The sequence below is a fragment of the Nomascus leucogenys genome, chromosome 17, assembly GCF_006542625.1.
Source record: "Nomascus leucogenys isolate Asia chromosome 17, Asia_NLE_v1, whole genome shotgun sequence".
NCBI classification, from domain to species: domain Eukaryota; kingdom Metazoa; phylum Chordata; class Mammalia; order Primates; family Hylobatidae; genus Nomascus; species Nomascus leucogenys.
In genome coordinates, this window is record NC_044397.1 from 79,524,772 (window position 1) to 79,546,214 (window position 21,443).

General features: G+C 41.7%; 1 long non-coding RNA gene across 6 annotated transcripts in view; it reads left to right on the forward strand.

The window, feature by feature from the left end:
- The window catches only part of LOC105737767, a 182,704-nt gene that overhangs the window by 141,434 nt on the left and 19,827 nt on the right, over nt 1–21,443 (forward strand). The gene's annotated exons all lie outside the window — the stretch shown is intronic.

Here is a 21,443-nt window from a genome sequence, read left to right on the forward strand (position 1 = left end):
TTGAAATTTCTAGAGACCTGTATAGTGATTGGCTTATACTAGGTGCCTGACAAATCCACCAAAGGAAAAAAAAGCAGATGCTTAGTATAGTGAGTGACATCCTTGGAGCTCCTGGAGTAACTTGGGTGAAAGATCATTAAATAATCCATTCAATTAATTCAACAACCATATATTGATCATAGCCCCAATAGTTTTTCATTCCATTAACATTTATTGACCATCTTATCATGTGCAAGGCCGTGTACTAGAATGCTGGTAAATAGAAATGATTACAGCGCCTCACCCAAAGGAGGTGATGGTCTGGTGGAAGAATCAGGTAAGGAAATCCATGATTATAATACAGGATTAGAAGAGTGTGCATGAGGAACTATGGAAGCAGAAAGGAAAGTCCTAAACGCAGCCTCCTGGGGAGAGTTTTAGGAAATTTTTCCAGAGGGAATGATGCTTAAACTGAGTCTTCAAGGAAAGTAGGAGTCAGCCCACAGAAGAGGCTGGAAATAGTGTTGTAGGCACAGTAACAGCACATGAGAAGGCTCAGAGGCTCGACTGTATATGACATATGTCTGGCGACATGCAAGCAGCTGAAGACTGAGGAAGGCAAGGTGAGTTTGGAGAAGCAGGCCAAGGCCAGATCACAAAGTGCTTTGCATCTTATGCCCTGTGCTTGGGGCAATAGTTTGCTGATAGGATTTTAAGTAAATGAGTGACATGACTTATGTTTTGGGAAGATGCTTCTTGGAGCAAGGTGGTGGATGGATAGGGGTTGGAAGGGACTGGAAACAGAGACTATTAGGAGCTTTTGGAGTAACTTGAGAGAAAGATCATGAAAACCCAGACCAAGGCAATGGCAGTGGGAATGGGGAGAGGTGAGTGTTGTGAGTGACATCTGGAACAGTGAATCAACAGCATGATTGGCTACAGGGGACAAGGGAGAGTGAGGCATTGACAATGATTTCCAGGTTTCTGGCTTGAGTGACTGCATGGAGGGGGATGTGGCCATTCACAGCAGTGGAGGCTGTATTGGGGAGAAAGTTTGGCCTGCAGAAGCCCATTGAGCCAGTACCCACATTTGGTAGGATTACAAACATTATCAGGGAGAATTCAGCAAAGCAGCTATTCTGGGTGTACAGTGTGGGATTGTTGTTGCTTTCACGGGGTTCCCTGATTTTGGTACTTGAAAACCTGAAGTTAGCCCTAGAGAGACATCTCCCTTCAAACCCAGTGAATCTGGAGTTACTATCTCCTTTTTTGTGTGCAACAGTGGAAAGCCTGCTCAAGGGTATTTCTCTTCTAAGGGTGATCACACAGCAGTCAGGGATATGGTGCCCTGTGGCAGTAGCTATACTCAAAACACACAACCTTGACACTGTAAACATTTTGGGCTGTATAATCATTTGCTCTGGAAACTTTCCCGTGCATTATAGGTTGTTTAGCAGCATTCTTAGCCTCTATTCACTAGATACTAGTAGCAAACCCCAGCTATGATGTCCCAAAATGACCCCAGATATTGCTGATGTCCTTTGGGGAGCAGGTGTCCAAGAACAACTCTTATCTTTCCTTGGCCTGTCTCAGTTACTATAATAATAATATTAATGAGTATAGATAAACACATATTGGATATTTTCCAGGTATGCTTTTAAGAACATTACTGGAATTATTTCATTCCAAAATAGAATTCTATTTGGAGAATTCTATTTGTTTACCGTTGTACAGCAGAGGAAACCAAGGTACACAGCTACACTGCTCTAGTGCTGAGGATGTCAAGCAGTTTTCTTGCCACTATATTATTCTAGGTTAACTTCAACCCCATCATCAAGAGAGCTCAAAGCTCAGTAATGACCCCAATGTCCCATGGAAAAATTAACATTGGATCTGTGAATATTTGTTATATGTTGCAAACACTCACTGCATACCAGGTGCTGATACAAGCACTCTACATATATTAACTCATTTGATTCTTATCATGACCCAGTGGAGTAGGTCCTATTATCACCTCCATTCTATGGATGGGGAAATGGAAGCATAGAGAGGTTGAGTAACTTGCCTGAGGTCACACGACCAATAAGCAGCAGAGCCAGGGTTCAAACCCACCCTCTGGCTCCAGAGTCCAGATCTCACCCAGTACGCTATCCCTCATACCTGGTAGCAGCTGAGGCCCACTGGGCTGTTGGGTTTGGGAGAACACCAGCAGCCATGAGCAAGCAAGGAAGGGAGGTGGTGGATGAGTCTTCGGAACACAATAATGATATAGAACATGCATAGGTGCATTAGAATTCATCACAAGGGCATTTGAATCCCTCCCCAGCTGCCCACGCCCTCCCCAGTCCCCTATGGCTCAGAAAGGCCCCAGAGAGTTGAATCGTGGTTTTGAGAGCTTGCATAGTCAGAGCAGGCCATAGTTCTCATTCCATCCCTCAGATCTTTAGCCCAAAGGCAAGGCTGCCCCTCATTGCAGCTTCGCCAGGCAGCTCTTTGTGACTAGGGAGGCAATACTTTATCCATTGTCACCTCTATATGGGGAGAAAAGAAAAGCCCAGAAAGTCCTGCTGGGCACCATTCTCAGAATCTGCACAGCAGCTGTGAGCACAGAGATAAGCCAGGAAGTGGAAACATGACCAGGCAGGTACTGGCTTTGCAGACTGGACAGAAAGACTGATGTGGTGGGCAGTAGGCCAGGGCGGGCCACTGACCACAGGGCTCAACTAGCATCAGGAGAAGCAAAACATTCACAGCACAGCCTCCAAAGAAACAGGACAGAGTGATGACAAGGAGACTGGTAATGGCTAAATCAAAGCAGACCCAAAGGTTCCCCTTCCCAGCTTGGGGTGACCTGGGAGGGGCACTTCAACATCTACCTGATCTATGACCCAAACCTAAGCCAAACTTCCAGCTGGCTGAAAAGAAGACATTTTTCAGATCATCATGATGTTCCTTCCATATTTTTATGTCCTGCCTAGGCCTGTGAGTGTTAAACTGTCTTAGATAAAACTCAGAGGAAGCATCTGTGATCCTGCTGGAGCTAGTCCTATAGAAAGCAGGAAAGAGTCAACAAGCCATAAGGCCTCTTCTCTCTGGAGATTCTCGCTGTGGTTTCCAGACTGGAAGGGTCTGAGTGGTCTGAGGAAATAGCAAATGCTCACTGTGTTCCCTGCAGCCTCCTGGGAAGGGTTACACATAACACGGACCTGGCTCTCCATGATGCCCAAGCAATTTGTTAAAATGTTTACAAAAATCACTTCCCCAACAAATGTGTACTGAGAAAGGCTCTGTTTAAGACAGTCAGCTGAAGGTGGAGGGGAAACTAGTAGATAAGGAATACAAGAATGCAAAGCTATGACCCTACTTGAAGGGGTGCAATGATCTGAACCCCAAGACTTATGTGAGTACATGGTTTCTTGCTGTTAGTTATGTGCTGAAAGCCAATAACCAGTGACATGTAACTTCTCTGAAAATAGAATTATTTACTCCATTAATCATCCCCATGAGACAGTTGGTTACCCTCAACAAGGGAGTATTCCTGTGGACATCTTCTTGAGCCCAGGAGAGAAAATAAGGGAGCAGAGGCAGCATGTCCCTACTTAGAAGTCTGGCCATTGTCTACACAGTGCCTTGCTGCCTCATCATGCTTTCACTTGTGTAGACAGTCTCACTGGATCATTACAACAACCTTGTGCTGAGAAAGAGCAGAGCCTGTGGCATTATCCATAAGGATGGTGATGATATTAAGAAATTAGACCATCTATTGAATACTTACAATGTATGGGGCCCTGGCCCTGTATTCTACGCACAGTTGCCTGTTTAATCCTCACTGCTGCCCTATAAGGAAGGTACCTCTTTTTGGCCATTTTGTTGATAAGGAAAATGAGGCTCAGAGAGTGACTTACTCAAGGTGACACAGCTAGTTAGTGCCAGAGCTAGATTTGAACCCAGATCTGGCTGATCATAAGTCCTTGCTCACAGACACTGAACTCAGTCCACAAGGCATTCATAACTTGCTGACAGGTACACAGCGGGCGATACAGGACTCTGAGTTCCTGCCTCCTGCTTCAGGATCCTTCCCCCTGCCCATACTTAGCTCAGCTGAGTCCCTTGGAGTGGGTGGTTTCCAACTGTTCGCGTCCCACCCACCTACTCTTCCACTCCCTTTGCCCAGACGTGGACAGCTTCCTTTCTGTGTGCACTAATGAGCTCTCTAAGCCCAGGCAGTGCCCTGGGGTGCCAGATGTTAGGGTCACAGTGGGAGTTAGCCAGGAACATAGGCGTCTCCTGTTTGTTTTGGGAAGGCACCAATTCTGGACCACCCAAACTGCTCCTTAGCCAGAGCTCGCTTGGGAACTCTGACATGGAGTTGGCAGCTTTCCTGGTCCTCCTGATAACTCCCCTGGGCCAAAGGCTCAAGTACCATAAGCCTCTCAAAGCCCCAAACCAGTGCACTGCTGGTGCTCGATGCACAGCCCTTGGCTGAGGACATCCAGTTTCCTCCATTCAGACAGGAGGCAGCTGCCCACCCCCGTTTCAGAAGTCCTGACTCAAAACAGTGGTGCCTGTTTCTTCCTTCCTGGTCCACCTGGCTTCAGCCTCAGCCTGTACCAGTTTTCACCTAAACTCTCACCTCCACAGCAAGGCCAGGAAGAGCTCCCAGCCTGAAGCGCCTCCACTCATTGTTACTGTTGGTGTTATTGATGTGCACAGATTGGATGGAGAATGGGAGGCTCATTGTGTGGCTTTAGAATCAGAGAGTTCTGCCTCTGAATCCTGAACATGCCACTTAGGAGCTGCAAGACCTTGAGAAAAGCCACGTTTTCTCAGCATGTTGCAGTGTCTTTATCTGTGCAGTGGGGCACATGCCACCTACCTCTCAGGGCTGGTGTGTGGATTAAAGGTGATGCTTCATAAGAGGTGTCTAGGACAAGGCCTGGCATGGGCCTTGGATGTGACTCTCTCCTCTCCACTTACCCACACAAGCAATCACGCCTCTTCTTATGGACACCTGTCCTGTGGCTGAGTGGCTTCTAAAAATAAGCGGAGACTTCTGCGCACTTTCCCTGGAAGAGATAAGGGGGTGCTGGTGGCTTGGTTTCAGTGGGTTTAGTGTTGGGTGGCTGGTGGAAATGATCCAATTACTTCTGATCCCTCCCCTGCACGGATGCTTCCATGGTGTGCAGGCCCATTCCTCCGTCCCCATGCAATGTCCTCATTCGGAGAGGTGAAAGGGAATGTTTATAACTATGCCTCTTGGTAGCTTGGGGGAGAGAGGACACCAGAACAACTTCTCTACACAGAAAGGACAAAGACAAATGCCTCTGCCTCTGTGCCTTGGAGACGCTTCCTTTTCAGGCTCATCGGAGATTTCTCCCAGTTGTAGTTTCCACTACCTCCACACCCTTGCGTTCTGTACTCTCTATTCTTTTTGTTTAGAACACCTTCCCTTCCAATCTTAATTTTTTAAAAAAAGTTTTAGAGTACAAGTGGTTTTTGGTTACACAGATTAATTGTATAGTAAATACAATTACTATAAAGTCTGAGATTTTAGTGCATCCATCACCCAAGTGGTGTACACTGCACCCAATGTGTAGTTTTTTAAAATCCCTCATGGCATTTCCTGCTTTCCCTTTTCAGAGTCTCCAAAGTCCATTATACCACTCTGTCTGCCTTTGGATACCCATAGCTTAGCTCCCATCTATAAGTGAGAACACAAGGGATTTGGTTTTCCATTCCTGAGTTACTTCACTTAGAATAATTGCCTCTAGCTTTATCCAAGTTGCTGCAAAAGACATTATTTCATTCTTCTTTTTTATGGCTTAGTAGTATTCCACTATGTATATACCAATCTTTATCTAAAATGTAGCCCATTAAATTACCTTCCTATCAAAGACCTCTTAAAAATCTTATTTCCAGAGGCTAGTGTTATAAGTAAGTAATAACGAAAAGCACTGCCTTTGAACCCCTGACTGTAAGGAGTTCATCTTCCTTCCATTCCTCCTGGAAGTCACTGACAAAGAGCTGTGATAGAAGACAGGTGCAGGGTGCCTTGTAGGATAGTTATTTGTTTTCTTCTTTCTGGAAGATGGTAAACTCCATGAAGGCAGTGACTATATTTTACCTATGTATCGACTCCATCCTAACAAGACATTGTCCAGGCCAGGTTTTCTCAACCTCTGCACCATTGACATTTGGGCTGAGTAATTCCCTGCTGTGGGTCTGTCCTGTGCATAGCAGGATGTGCAGCAGCATCCCTGGCCTGTACTCACTAGATGCTGGTACCACCCTGCCCCCTCAATTGTAGTAGCCAGAAATCACCCCGGTTGAGAACCACTGCTTTAGGTTCTCAATACGCTAAAAAATATTTTTTAATAGAAAAATTTTAAGTATAGATGAAAGTAGGAAAAAAAAGATGATGAATTGTAGGTATCTACCACTCCTCTTTAATACGTGTTAATATTTTGCCAGTCTTGTTTCATCTACCTAGTATTATTTATTTCATCTACCTACATTACATCTATCACCTATTATTTTAAAGCAAATCTCAGGCACCATATCATTTCACTCATGAGTACTTAAGTATGTATCTCTAAAGGATAAGGACTTTTAAAATTACTATGATGCCATCACATCTGAGAAGAGTAGTAATAATTCCTTAATATTATCTAATACCCAGCCCATGATCAGATTCTCTCATATCATGGACTTTTTAATAATTGGTTTGTTCAAAGGCTCAAACAAGGCTGTGAAATACAATTAAATTTCTTTTAATCTATCTCTTTCATGCCACTAATTTTAATGTATAATTAATAAATATTTTTAACTACTGAAAGTGAGGTGTGCCAAACCAAATTTTGAGGCAAAAAAGAGGGTTTCTGAAAATTGGCATGAAATTTCCTTCCCTGAAGGCTGAAAAGAAACTCTCTTGTGTTCATTAGCATTTGTTTAGTTCTCTCAGAGTCACCATTGACGTACTTGCCTAAAATATCATTTATTTATGAGTGAATATCTTCATTTAATTTTTACGTGTATTTTCAATGCTCAAAAATTAAATTCATCTCACTCCGTAGAGAGAACAGTGCTAGGTATAACTTGGAGAAGAAGCATAATTTTTCACAGTTGTTTTCTCTACTTGGTTTTCCAATCCAAAGTCAAGTAGAAATGGAAAGGCATCTCCTATTGATACTGTTTGCATCTCTAATGATCAGGAAGCTCAGATAGTTAAAGCAATTGTTGGGCCAATAGTCCTTTTAATCAGTACTGCACTCATATCTAAGCATATGTTTTTAGACTTTAGATAGTGACTTTCTTTTTATGTTCACAAAATTATTTCTATGGCAAAATCAGAGTACAATTTATTTTCCCTACAAGAGTAACCTTGGGGTGATAGGAAAAATTATATATCTATCATGTTGCATTGTTGTTTGCTTGTAGAAGCTGCAATTTGTTTTCCTCTATTGAAATGTTTGCTTTCCGTATGACATAGAGAATATTTGGAGATATATTATGTATGCATTTGCTGTATGCGTATATTCTTGCCCTTGGGTAGAAATCTAGTGTCCATGGAAGAATGCGGCATTTGATTGAGAGCCAGTGAGCCTGGTAGTTTTCCAACAGTTACAGTTCATGGTTCTGCTTGAAGCAAATGCCTCCAACTGTGGACAATGTGCCTTCCTTGAGAACTTGAGACAAGTTGCTGGTTAATGTCTCTGAAACAGCCTGTTAAGACTGTTACTACAAATTAGAGTCTGGATCATTCCGAAACCCAAATAGACCTCTTTCATCTTCCAGATGGCCGTCTGATTGGGAGCTGGGCAGGATCACATTTCAGGTTGTGACTTAATGATTCAGGACAATATTTATGGTTATTACTTGACAGAGGGCAGTAAGGAAAATTAAAGCACAGCCCCATGCTTCATTTATGACAGAAAACAAATACATGGCAGGGTCGTAGATTAGAGATGGCATCTCCAAGCTCCAAGCAGAGTCCAGGCACAATTCTGAGATGACCCATGTGAACAGGTACAGCTACATTGGCAAGTCCAGACTTCAAAACTTCAGTCAATGCGTTACTTTTGGAAACAGCCAAATAATTCTCTAATAGGAGATCTTGGGAAAGGTATAGCTATGAGTGAGAGATTTCAGAGGAGACAAATAATGCAATTACGTTCTTTGCTGGTATGATGACTACATGCAGCTGAAATATTATGTTTTGGGGCACATTTTTGACTTTATTATTATAGTTGATAATATCAACAGGAGAAAAAATAATTGTGTCTGCCCGTTGTGGGCATTTTGTTTATGTAGTGTGTAATTTCTGCATTAACTTCTCCTTCTAAAACATGCTCTATATGATATAATATTCATCTCTTACATTACCCGGAATTTTAGGAATTCTGTAATTGGGTGCTTTGGGGAAGAAAATGGCAAGCCGGGGAAGATGAGACATAGAAAGGGATAAATAAAGCTTGAGTCAGTTAATGAAAGTGTAGATTGTCTAGAAGAAAAGCCAGCAGAAAGTTTATCTTGCTCCATTAATCCTCTACTCACTCTGTGAAATGAGAATGCACATATTGTTCTGGGGGAAAAAAAAAGAGAAAACTAAACCATATGCCATTAATACATTTGACCAGCTGTGACATTTTTTAAATAAGGTTTTAACTGGTTTTATTACACCAACTGTGTAATTTCAAAACGACTTCGTCATCTCTTATATCTATTATAAACAAGTACTTTGTTTAACCGAGCCAATAATAACCTTCACAGGAAAGGTTGAGACTTGAGGGAACCAAATTCCCTGATTGTTTAGATAAGGGAAAAGAGATTCTTTGGCTAGAAATAGAAAAAAGAACATTATCTTGAAAGAAATTTTAATTTATCACACGATTCCCAATAATTTGATATTTCTTTCTGTTGTTTGTTGGGTTGGCTTCCAGTGCCTGAAGCCTACCCCCATGTTAGTGCCATCTTGGTTCCAGCACTCATGCTCTGCTCCTGGGCTCCCAGCTTCCAAAGGGACTGCAGAGTGGGACTGTGTCAACACGACTTGGGGTGTCCTGCCCCCAGTGGGGAGCTTGCTGGGGAAAATATGGTCAAGCTGACTTCAAGAGGAGTCACTACCTCTTCTTTTTATTTTTTCTTTGACACATAATGATTGTACATGTTGATGGGTGTAGAATGTGATGTTTGACATATGTATACATTGTGTAATGATCATGTCAGGGTAATTAGTATCTCCATCACCTCAAACATTTATCATTTCTTTGTACTACCTTTTGTCAAGGCCTTGACCTTGACAGCCCAAACTGCAAGTGGCTGCTTTTGCCAGGTGGACTGGAGAGAAGGAATGGGGAGAAATCTCCTTGCCTCCTTACATCCTGTAGGGTACACCCAACAGCCTCCTGGGTTCAAAGACAAGGCTCTAGCTCCCCAGATAGTTTTCAGTTGGTGGCCTTTCTTCCTCTCAATATAGTGTTTTAAATTGTTTCTATGCATACCCATTTTATTTCTTTCCAGACATTTGTTTGTTCCTGCCTTCTGGAGATGCTCAGGCCCTTTCATTTTGTAGGAGGGTAGATTGGATGCTCATGCACCTATTGTTTTTTTCGGTAGGAGGTGCTCATGGTGAGTGACACTGACAGCTAATGTTCCTCATCTGTCTCCTTTAGTGTAGCAAACTGGTGTAACTTGGACTGACTCCTTGGGGAACACAGAGGTCTGGGTCTGTACCAGACCAGAGCATGGGCTTTAGAATGAACAGAGTTAAGTTTACATCCTGGTTCTATTCTTTACATGATCAGAGGAAATTAACTCTCTAAAGTCTCCAACTTTATCTGGAAAGTGGAAATAATAATTCCAGTTTCGCAGGATTGTGATACGGATGATATAAAATTGCATGCTTAAGACAGGAAAAACAGTCCATATTTGAAAGGTTACCCCTAATCTCTGCAAAAGGAAATCCATTCTATCGGGAATATTGCAGTGTCTGTGCCTCATACTACGTAGTTGTAGCAGGAACCATAAACCCAAGGCTACAGGACCAGTGTTCCCAGATTGCCCATGCTCTGTGCTGTTACCCTCTTCCCAGTGCCTCTGTGCTCTATGCCTGCCAGTGACCCATGGCTTCTCCTTCTCTTCAATCAACTGGGCATTTGTATCTTCATCACATTCAGTCTGTGACATTCCTTATGTTGTTCTTTGTTGATGGAGTCACAGAATATTGTCGAGCTGAAATTTATCTAATTTACCCTCTGGGCCAAGGCTTCCACGTTACTGCAGAAGTCCTTGAAGCCCAAGAGGTTGTGTGACTTACTAAGGGCATTAAAGCTAGCTCGTGGCAAAGTCAGGTATCTTGATGCACGGGCCAATAGTGTTTTCATCACCTGAGATTGTTATTTAACTTCTTTGTATAGATATGTTTCCTATTCATGCCTCCACCCCTAACACACACAGACACACACACAGACATACACACCCAGACACACACACACAAACACAGACACACACACACAGCCCTCAGATTTAAAGTTCCTTGAAGGTATATCGACTCCCAGACTGTCCAGCGTTTTAAAGAGTTAATTGATAAATACTTGCTGAACTGATTCGGTGGTAAGGAGCAATTTCTGGAAATGTCAGCAAACAAACATTTCATCAGGTATGCCCCTTTTCAATTTTACAGATCTGTTGATCTGAAAAGCAATACAGATAACATTTTCATGTAGGAAGAGGAGTTTTATCCTGAGTCAATGGCCACTGCCTTCCTTCCCCAGGGGGCTCAGTTGTCCTTGTAAAGGTGGGAGTTGGGACATCTGGATCACTTCACACTGGGGCAAGGTTCCTTAGAGCAGGAAGGCCAGGAGACATTCAGTGCCTTCTCTGCACCTTGTGATGAATAGGATCTATTTATGACAGACTAACTCTGTCCTCAACCTCAACCAGGCAGCGGCTCCTAGCCCGGTTAACTTTCAAATGTGCTAGTGAGGGACAAAGGCACAAAACCAAATGGAAAGTATTGCACACATTCAGTGAGAGAGGTGGATGCAGTCAGCCAATTAGGGGAGACGTGAAACAGATGACTCCTGACACGGCTGGAGAAGGCGGAGAGTTTTCTAATACCTATTGGATTCCGTTTTCACCAAAGGTCAGCTTTAATCAAGTTCCCAATGTAAATATTACCAATATAAACCAAGTAATGGAGGTTAAACGGCTGCTCTCGAGGTCAGCGACTCTTGGTCAAGCTGGAACATTTCACATGAAATGGACCAGTTGGAATTTACCTGGAGGGCCTCAGTGCCTGGCCATGAAACTCGAGCCTGCCCTGACTCTCTTAGCTGTTGGATGGAGTGCAGACCGATGCAGAGCATGGCAGGGTAGCTCTGCTTTCCAGCTCCATGGCTGAAAACCAGATGCATTGGGCCCTGGGGTTTCCATAAACACACAGGGCTGCAGTTTCTCTGTGGCTGAGGTTATAGTGTGGTGGTGGGGGCACATGAATGTCTGATGCACAGGCAGATACAACCTGCTTACTGACTTCTCTACGGAGGAACACCTGGTGATCCTGGGAGGATTCCCCTCTCCTCCTAGGTTCTGGAGGCTGAGGTCCCTGATGAGCCCTCAGGCAACCCTTCACAAGAGGTGCTACAAGATCTTGCTATAGAGATAGGGCCACTTTATCAAATACCACACCAGCCTGGCCTGCCACACATGATCCTGATCGTACTGGCATTTTTGACTATGCCCTTTCCTTACTGCCCTATTGCTCTTGCTTAGCCATGTGGCATCACATGTCTACATCATCATTTGTCTCTGTCTCTTGTTGTGCCTGCCACTCAGTTCTTAAAATCATTGTCCTCATCTCTCACTTTCTGCTGGCTTTAACTATAGCCTGAACTTCTCTGCTGCCTTCTAGTAAACAAACTACATATATATATATATATTTCTTGAAGCTATATATATTTCTTGAAGCTATATATATTTCTTGCATTAACTTTTCCTTCCAAAACATGCTCTGTGATATACTATATATATAAAACAACAAACTATATATCTGCATGTATATCAGATAACTTTCATTATTATATAAAAAAGAAAATTATTGCAAAAGTTTCTTTTGTCCTTCCAATGTGCCAATTACTATGCTAAGTGACTTACATACCTCATAGTATTTACTTTTCATAGCAATCCCACGAGGCAGATACTGCTTATTATTCCTAATTTACAGATGAGGAAACTGAGGCAGAGAGAGGATAAGTAACTTGCCCGAAGTCACGTGGTGGTAGAGATTGGGCTTGAACTCACTTCTGACATTAGTCTGCACTCTTAACCACAACTTATATTGCCTGCTTAAATGGTATCACGAAGCTGGTATCTTTTCTGCATGGATGGTTTTGAGTTCTCATTCATTTCTGACCAGGTTCTGAGTAAATACACAGTTTGCCATCTACATATCTTAGCCCCTTCTTTCAAAAATGGGCTTTTAATCAGAGATGTAGAAAGATTCTCACATATTTTAACTCTTAGAGATAAATCTATGTGCATAACAAACATACTGTGTAGAGGCGGTGTGTTCAGATAACTTTTAAGGGTATTCATTTGCTGTTCCACCCAGCCAATGCTCAGTAGGGTCTGGGAGCTTCATGACTGTCTGGCTTCATGCCTTGTTCATCAATGAACCACACATCCAGGAGGAAAGTACGGACCCATCCCATAGCAGTTGCTTTGGTACCTCGTCTACAACACAAAACAACCTGGGGAGAGGAAGGCTGCTGCCTGCAAAATGCACCTCCTGTCATCTTTATGGGGATGCCAGACCATAAAACCTGGAGAGATATGACCTGAATAACCACATTATCTCTTTCAAAGCAAAAAGGAGAAGAGGATGGAACATGGAGATTGATGTGCAAAGGCGAGAGTCTAAATAAACAATCTACATAAATTTGCATTTGTATAGGAGCATTGTTATAAAATGTGGTCTTCATTAAAGAGAGAGGCTGGTGATATACCTTAGGAAGGCCTGACATGTGTGATTTCTGGTCATCTGGCTCTCTCATCTCTTTAAAGTCAAATCCTGTCTACGGAATATTTGCTTTGTCTAAATAATGCAACAAAATCACCTGAAATGAGAGCTTCTGAGATCTATTCAGGACAATATTATACGTGTGGTATAATTTACAGGGATAAAGATGTACGTTCACATGTGTAATTTCCAGGGGTCTTAGATGCAAACGTTTTCTGGTGATAGGTTTTGGAAAAATCATTTAAAAGGGCATTCTGGTTTAGAACTAAATATTCTTTAATCCCAAGGGAAAATGAAACAAAGAATAATTAAGAGTGACCAAAAATAATTTCCTTTATAGAAGGGGAAACAGTTGCTCTTTTTCTTTCTCAACTCATGACTGAATAAATAAAAAGGAAAAATAGCTTTTAACAACAGCTTGAGGGATTTAGGTTAGAAAAATGACAAGCTTTCTTTTAAGAAGATTGTTTTGTACAGGCTGTCATCTGTTCTGGTGTAAAGTGGAGGGAAGAAAACAAAGTAGGATGGCTTGAGATCCTTCCCGAAGACAAAACAGGAGGAAAATAGTCCCCAGCCTTGCTAAAGACATTAGAAAGCAGAGCCATACTGTGGAACAGTCACTGGAGTTAAAATTAAAAGACTGGAATTCCAGACCCTGGTTTTCAATTACTAGCTGTGTGACCTTGGGTAAGTTATTTCACTGCTCTGGACTTTATTTTCCTCAACTGTAAAACTGGAGCATTGAACTAGAAAGTATCTAAGGTTATCTTCAGTTCTAATAATTTTTTGGTTTGAGATTCCTTACGGCAAGAGATGAATATGTCATGGTTTGCCTGGGATGGTCCTGATTTTTGTGCCTATTGTCCTGGCATAATTATTAATAGTGCACAATTTCATTCTTAAAATGTCTCGGTTTGGACCACAAATTATATAGTCATCCTACCTAGATTAGTTAACATAACAATCTTCACTTGAGATCAGCTTACACTGTTTTTCATCATATGATATTAACCAGAAAAAAACCAGAAATATTCAGCTGAACAACTAAGCTCTTCTTCCAAGAAACAAATATTAATAATGGTAATAATGATAGCTCTTGTTTATTGAGTTGGAGTGCTTTCCAAGCATTAGCTAATGTAATTCTCATTACAACCCCAGAAGTCAGATGCTACTCATTTCTCTTTTACATTTGGGAGCATTGAGCCTCAAGAGGTTAAGGTAACTTGCCTAAGCCAGGATTTGAACCTAGGTCTCTCTGACTCTTGGGAACAAACATTTAAGCTTTCTACCATGCTGCTTGCAATATAGTGTATTTTACTAATACCCCTAGCACCCTCAACCCACCAAGTGCCTTAGCTGCTTTTAGCAGCCAGTCTTCCTGGCTGAGAAAGCAAAGCCTTTGCAAGTTCCAAGCCATTCTATATGACATGAAGACTTACAGATGAAAATCTTCCAAAATCACTATGACTTCATATGAGCAACATTTTTTTCTTTCCAACAAAGATACTCAGACCCCTGGGTCATTGTGAAAGTCTTTGGAACTCTAAACTTTTTGATATTTACTGAACAAGACCTGCCTAGAGATTATTGAGAAATTGTGATGTTAATTAAACCATGATGTTCCTGTTACCCAGCAAGCAAACGGCTGAGTGATAACAGCGGTTCAGTGTCCTAAAGTCATTTTCAAAGCAAAAGAGGGTCTGAACAAAATAAATGATTTGAATGCAAGACATAAACAACCAAACAGGCCTGCAAACGAGACCAGTAATGAGGCATCTGGGACCTTAATTCTCCTTCTGATGCCTTTCAGGGCGAGCCTTGATGCTTTTCAGATTTTCAAAGAAAAATAAACTGGTGACAAAAGAATAGCAGCTGTGGGCACAATAAGGAAATTAGTTGGAGCAGATTTGTAATTAAGCACTGAAAATGGATCAGTATGATCCCTCCCTGTGTACAAGTACCTTTTGCTTTTTGCCTCTTCTCAAAACCCCATTTTTAACAAAATTAACACACACTTCATCTTCAGTCAAGCATGTCCTGACCTGGGATATTAGCTAAAGACATTTTTTTTTTCTGGAAAAAACAAGACATTAGCTCACAAGAAGCACAGAACCCCATGAAATAAAATAACATTGACTTTGGGTTGATTTTTGTCATTTTATAACTTTGGAAAGACAGAGAGCTTTCTCCTCTCAGAAGATTATATGTTTATGTATAATGAAGGGAGAGTGAAGGATCCTGGGGCATTGTGAGGATAATTAATTTTTATTTCCTAATATAAGATGAAGATGAAAATTTTATGATCTTTATAATTGTCCTGATGTCATTCAACAATCGCATCACAGCCAAATAAAGGTTAGGCTATAAGGATATTATTATATGTTGAAAATGTTTTAGAAAATAGCAGTATTTTTGCATGGAATGAACTTTAGTGTTAAATATATTGATTATGCCTTCTAGGCTAGAGACGCCTCCTCACCCCCAGCCAGATGAACCCTTGCTGCTTAATGTGGCATTTCATGGCTGAGAAGCCCCAGCAGCTCTTAGAGGGAGACAGACCTAGACTCTTCTTGAACTGGAAATTAGTGTGTCTCTCAGAGAAGCTGATTCCTACTTCCTGGTCCACCCTGGAGAGTGGGCCTTTTCTCTCGCTTCTGGTTCCTATCCCCTCTTCCTGTTCTTCCTGTAAATCACTTTGAGCTTAGAGAAATGGAGGCGTGGGTCGACCCAGGTGTCCTGAATCATTAGGCACACTGGCTCCTCTGGGGGCCAACCAGACTCTGAGCTTTGACAGCAGTGAAAGGTGACAAGAAAGTAAATATCCTAGTGCCCCACTTAACCAGAGGTCAGACGTCCCCCAACCTCCGCCTTCTGGAATTCAGCTTGAGAAAGAGGAAGGAAGCAAAACAGGCTCGAAGCAGCGGAAACACCAGTCACAAATCAATGCAGTTTAACTATGTCTGATTGAGTTGTAATTAACACATACTTCTAACAAGCCAATTTGTGTAGTCTCTCAGCCCATAACGAATTAAAAGCAGAAAATTGGAGGGGGCCAACAAAGGAGGTAAGAGAGACTGGTACGGATAACACTGAAGGCAGTAAGAAATGATGGCCAACAGCCTGACATCAAAGGAAGAATCAGAAACAAGCCCCTAGAAAGTGGTTCCAGAATTAGCAAAATCAGCTCTCCACAGCCATATATATCGGGTCAAACACATCTGGAAAGCCCTGAGGGCTCGCTGTGGTACTGAACACCATAGTTCCTTCTCTAAAAGCTGAGACAACGTGTGAGAAGGGGCCAGCTCGTGCAGAGGCCTCGGCCTCTTCCAACTCCCACGGTTCTCCAATCAGAGAATGTTTGAGAATCACCCAGGGAGCTTGCTGCAAGTAACAAACTGGGAGATTCTGACCAAAAACATCTGTATCCTCAGCCCAAGATCCTGCATTTTCACATGGCTCCACCCACTGCGATGCTAACTCACATTCCCTCTTTCTCGAAATCACTGCTAACTCCTTCACCAAACTGGGAAACCGCTTAGGCAGTCACTTAGTACTTGGGGCCCTGATTCTTTTGTAAAATAAAAGGTCAATCATCTCTAAATTCCCTGACAGCCAGACCTGCTTAGAGCGTATTCTAATTTTCCAACAAATGCCCAAGCAGCTGCTGAGTGATTGAGGAAGTGTTCATGAGGATGACTGACCCCTTTTCTTAAAAAGAAGGCCTAGAAGAGTGTGTTCAGTCCATGTCTCTAACCTTGGAAAATTGCACAAAATCCCATCAGTAAAAATTTGGGGGTGCTCACTCTCAATAGATGTGTTTTTATTTATTTATACTTTATGCATGTGCTATTAAATGAATATATTGTTTATATAATAAAACATACCCCCAAATAAGATAAAGATTAAATTAGATGTTCTAATCTTTTCTTCACATACACCACTTTTAAGACGACTGGAATAAATTTTAGGACAGATTCTATTCAACATCCATTAGAATATGAGCAATTCTAAGGGCACTTTTTGCTTAATTGGTCGTGGTAGTCTCAAGGCCCAGCTCATGGTCCAGGAATATTTTTGAATGAATAAATGTCTTGGGATTTGAAGTGGCTAAGTTTCAGTGATCCAGAATATTCATTTATATGGAATATCTCTTTCTTCTGTGGTAGTCAACAAATACATCGTGACTAAATGTAGAAAATAAAGGGTGAGGTTGGGAAGTATTACTTATATTTGAAGAAACCACCTGTTAGAATTTAGGGAGTATGATCAATATTTATAAAGCTCAGAAAATCTTATCCAGGGCAGGGGGATGACTCATAGTTCATGAAAAGGTAAAACCATCAGCTGTTCCGTAACAGGTATGTATTAAATACCATATGTGTCTATGAAGGGTTTCGTGTGTGTGTTGAAGACATTCTTTAGGAGGTAGCAGGGATTTCCTTTTCCAAGGATATGCTCTGTCAGATGCAATTTATTCAACTGATTTTTTCTGTTTGTTTGGTTTTTTTTTTTTTTTTTGGTTTGGGAAAACCAGGTAATATATTTTAAATGCACTTTAAAAATTAATATATACCACATCCTTCTTTATGCAAAAGAAGTTTAAAATTTAAAACATTTTAAAATTCTCTTGATTATACGAAGGGTAGTTTGTGGCTTATGTCATATGATGAGTGACTTTGCAAAGTCCTGTAGCTGTACATCTTTAGTATTCTGTTTGCCAAAGTGACCAAGGCTCAATTATACTTGTCCTCCCACTAGTCATTGGCATGGCAGTCTCCTTGGTGAGTTGTAAGGATCACACTAGTCATTGCTGGGACTGTGAGAAGGAATTATCTGGGAAAGAAGAGGGTAGACCCGTCTTTGAAGAAATGGAAATGGTAATGGGATTCCTTCTTCACTTAGTCCAGCACTTCTCAAATGTTCTGTTTTTAGGACCTCTTTACATACTTAAAGTTGTTGATGACTTCAGAAAGCTTATGTTTATCTGGGCTATATCTATAAATATTAACTGTATTAGATATTAAAATCGAAAAATTTTCAAAATACAGAATACCCATTCCATCAGCCATCAGAACAATGAAATCTTTGTCATGTAGCCTCTAGAAAACTACACTGTAAATTCATGAGAGAAGAGTGAAAAGGACAAATAACATTTTGGATTATTATGAAAATATTTTAACTGCATAAACCCACAGGAAGGGTCTCAGGAACCCCCAGGTGTTCCTAGACTACACTTTGGGAACCACTGACTTAGTCCGTTCAAGAGGCAAAAACCTGACCCATGTCCATGCCTGGCGGAAAGTGTCAACCAGCTGTAAAAGTGACACCTGGCTAGTGAGGTTGAAGAATTTCATTTGGATGATGTCTGCCTTGGTGACAGCTGGTGGCCCACCAAATTATGATAAAGCACATACCACGATGTGCTGAATGTGGAGGACATGGTATTTGTAAGAGTGACTTTTCACCTCTGGAATTTTTAGAACCAGTGACCTTCCCTTCTTGACATGACTCTTGACACAATGACCAATGTTCCTATGAATTCTTTGCTGTGGCCACCTCTGGAAATCATTAGCTTCTGGGTGTGGCTAAAGGATTCTGAAGAGTAGATGCTCCAGAGCTCAGTTCTCGAGTTTCAATAGCAGGATTCTTTTGAACTGAGATCTTGACATTTCAGCAGGAACCTTCTGCTGTTGTCAGAAACAGGGTAAAATAGGTACTGGTTCCCTTGAGCAAATGTTTAACATTATATTATTTACATTTAGAGTCAATAAACACACAGACACTTGTTGAATGAATAAGTGAAATATGAAGCATGTCATCAATTGAATGTGATTAACTGTGGTCTTGGAAGGACAAATTATTTCTTAGGGCAGAATGGAGAGCCTTCTCCCCTTCTTCCAGTGAGATAAGATGGTGGGGAGGACTCACTCCTCATAGAGACACATTAGTCATGTTGGACATGAGTCAGAGGACTGGGGGCAGAGCTGATTATGGTGTAAAATAAAAACATGGGGCACCTTGTTTAAAAAGCATTAAAGAAGTGTATTAAAGGTAACAAAATAGAAAACTTTTTTCTTTCTTCCATATTTCTTTCTCTCCTCTTGTCATGATGTTATTTATTTGCTATCTGATGTCATTTTTTAGTAAAGAAAAATTAAAGTTTTAAATTATTAGCACAAATCTTCCTGTTTATCTTTATATTGTGCAATGTCAGCTTTAAATGAAAATGTAAGAGCATGTGTGTAGAATCACTGAAAAAACACAATTTGGTTTTCATAGCTTGTACGTGCATAGGTATTTGATTCTTGCCAGACCAGTGAAAACACTGCACAAAACTCCACTGTTTTTATTTCACTTCTTGAAACACGTGTATTCTACCACACTCCGGAAGCAGGTAGCTTCCATAATATGCTCACCTTGTATTCACTTGAAGTCTCACTGAACTCTCACACAAGGTGGGCCCACTAGAATTGCTGTGCTCATGAGGCATCACCAACAATACATATGAATGGGACAGCAAGCAACAGTGGACACATGTACTGTGCATGTCTTCTCTGCTCACATATACGTTCCGTTGTCCCATCAGACTTTGCCTACAAAGCACAAGTTCAAAGATAGAATTATTAAGAATTTCAAGATGGCAACATCTGAGAATTAACCAAGCATGGCACCCACTTGAGCATGAGACCCTATGGCACTGCATGGATCACATGTCCATGAAGCTGACTGTCACCTGGGATCGTGCTACTGTGTTGAGAATGGAGGCTTATCCTGACTGGTGAAGCCATGCTTGGGTTACGGTCTGTGCAACTCTCCAGCAAAGATGGGATATCCAGGGTCCCACAGGAGAACACTCCTCCTGCAGGGCCAGGGAGGCTAGAGAGCAGAAGAGGGAGCCGTAGATGATTAGTTGGAATGCATGAAGAAAATGATTAAATTCTTTTTTCTATTGACTTTCTTACCTCATTCTTTGAAAACTTCTGTGTAGTATGTGTGTGTTTTCAGAATGCACAAAACATATTAACAAAGCACTATAGGCATAAAATTTATAAATATATAAAAATATATTGGTGACTGTGCTCAAAAATGTTTAACTGAAAGGAGTACCTGAAAGACTAATTGGAGGGCCCCACCCTAGAAGACAGCATGAGGAATGGGTCAAGGAGGAAAGTGAAGGAATGAGGCCAGAAGGAGGATCCTTTTGTTTTACTTAGCAATAGCTTCCTGAGAGTTATATGCCATTGAACTCTTCTTACAGCACTATGAAGCAGTCTTATTATTCCCATTTTACAGATGAGAGAAGGGAGACCTGGAGAGTTACATAAGTTGCTGAGGGTCACAGAGCTGATTATGGCCAGGTATGCCTATTGCCCTGATCACCTATAAATTGCAGCAGGCTGGGCACATAAAGAGAATCTGAGCAGAAGTGTCCCCATCAGGCAGAAGCTAATGTTTTCCCTGTTCTACAGATGAGGAAATGAAGCCTCAGAATAAGGTGGTGGTGGTGGCTGGAGCTTCTTGGGGCAGAGGCTGGGCATGTGGTGCATTGCAAAGTCTGGAAGGCAAGTGCCATGGCTGAGATGGTCACCAGCATCCTGTGGAGGGTAGATCTAGTTTCTAAAGGGTTGGAGAGACCCTTCAAATGGGGATGATTGGCCTTAGAAATGGGTAGACAGAATCTTTAGCCACTGGACTGGAAATTACAGCCTCAATTTATTTTACACAGCAAGCTCAAGGGCATGAAGAATCAGTTTATAATGATCTCTGTGGTATTTGCAATATCCCTAAAAGGTAACAAAGCAGCTTCATCTCATATTTATGTCTACACGGAGTTAAGTAGCTGGGACAAGGCCTTCCTGCTTATGATTGAGAGAGATGCTGTTCAACTCCAAATCCCTGCCCTGGCTCTGACACAGGCTGCAAATAAGGCAGCTTCTCATTGTCTTTCCATTTCTTATTTTACCTCATTTGGTTAAGCTCAGCACGAGGAACTTCCGTTTTCTTATCTTGAACATCATGTACTGTTCCAGCCCACAGCCAGCCACCCAGGAAGGAAGCATTTTGTTCCTTTTAGACAGAGGGTCTGGCCAGCCATATGGCCACGTTGTTGAAAGGCTCTGTAAGTAACATTATCTCTGTCCCACTAAAAAAAAGATCTATTAGAGCTTGAGAGTGCACAGCATGTTAGAGTTTAATATTCATCTCTGGTCTGTTTACCTCACAACAAACATGAAAAGAAAAGCTGCAGAGGCAAGGGAGAGGGAGGGTAAGGAGAGGGAGAGAGAGAGCGAGAGAAGGGAGGGAGGGAAGAAAACAAGCATGGGCCTCTTTTCCTATCTATTTTGAGTTTTCCTAAACCCTACTGCAACTTAATAATGTCAGTATGTCAGACCTCAATCTGTCTGTTACAGTTGAGAATCTAAACTATGTTAATTCTTTACAGTAG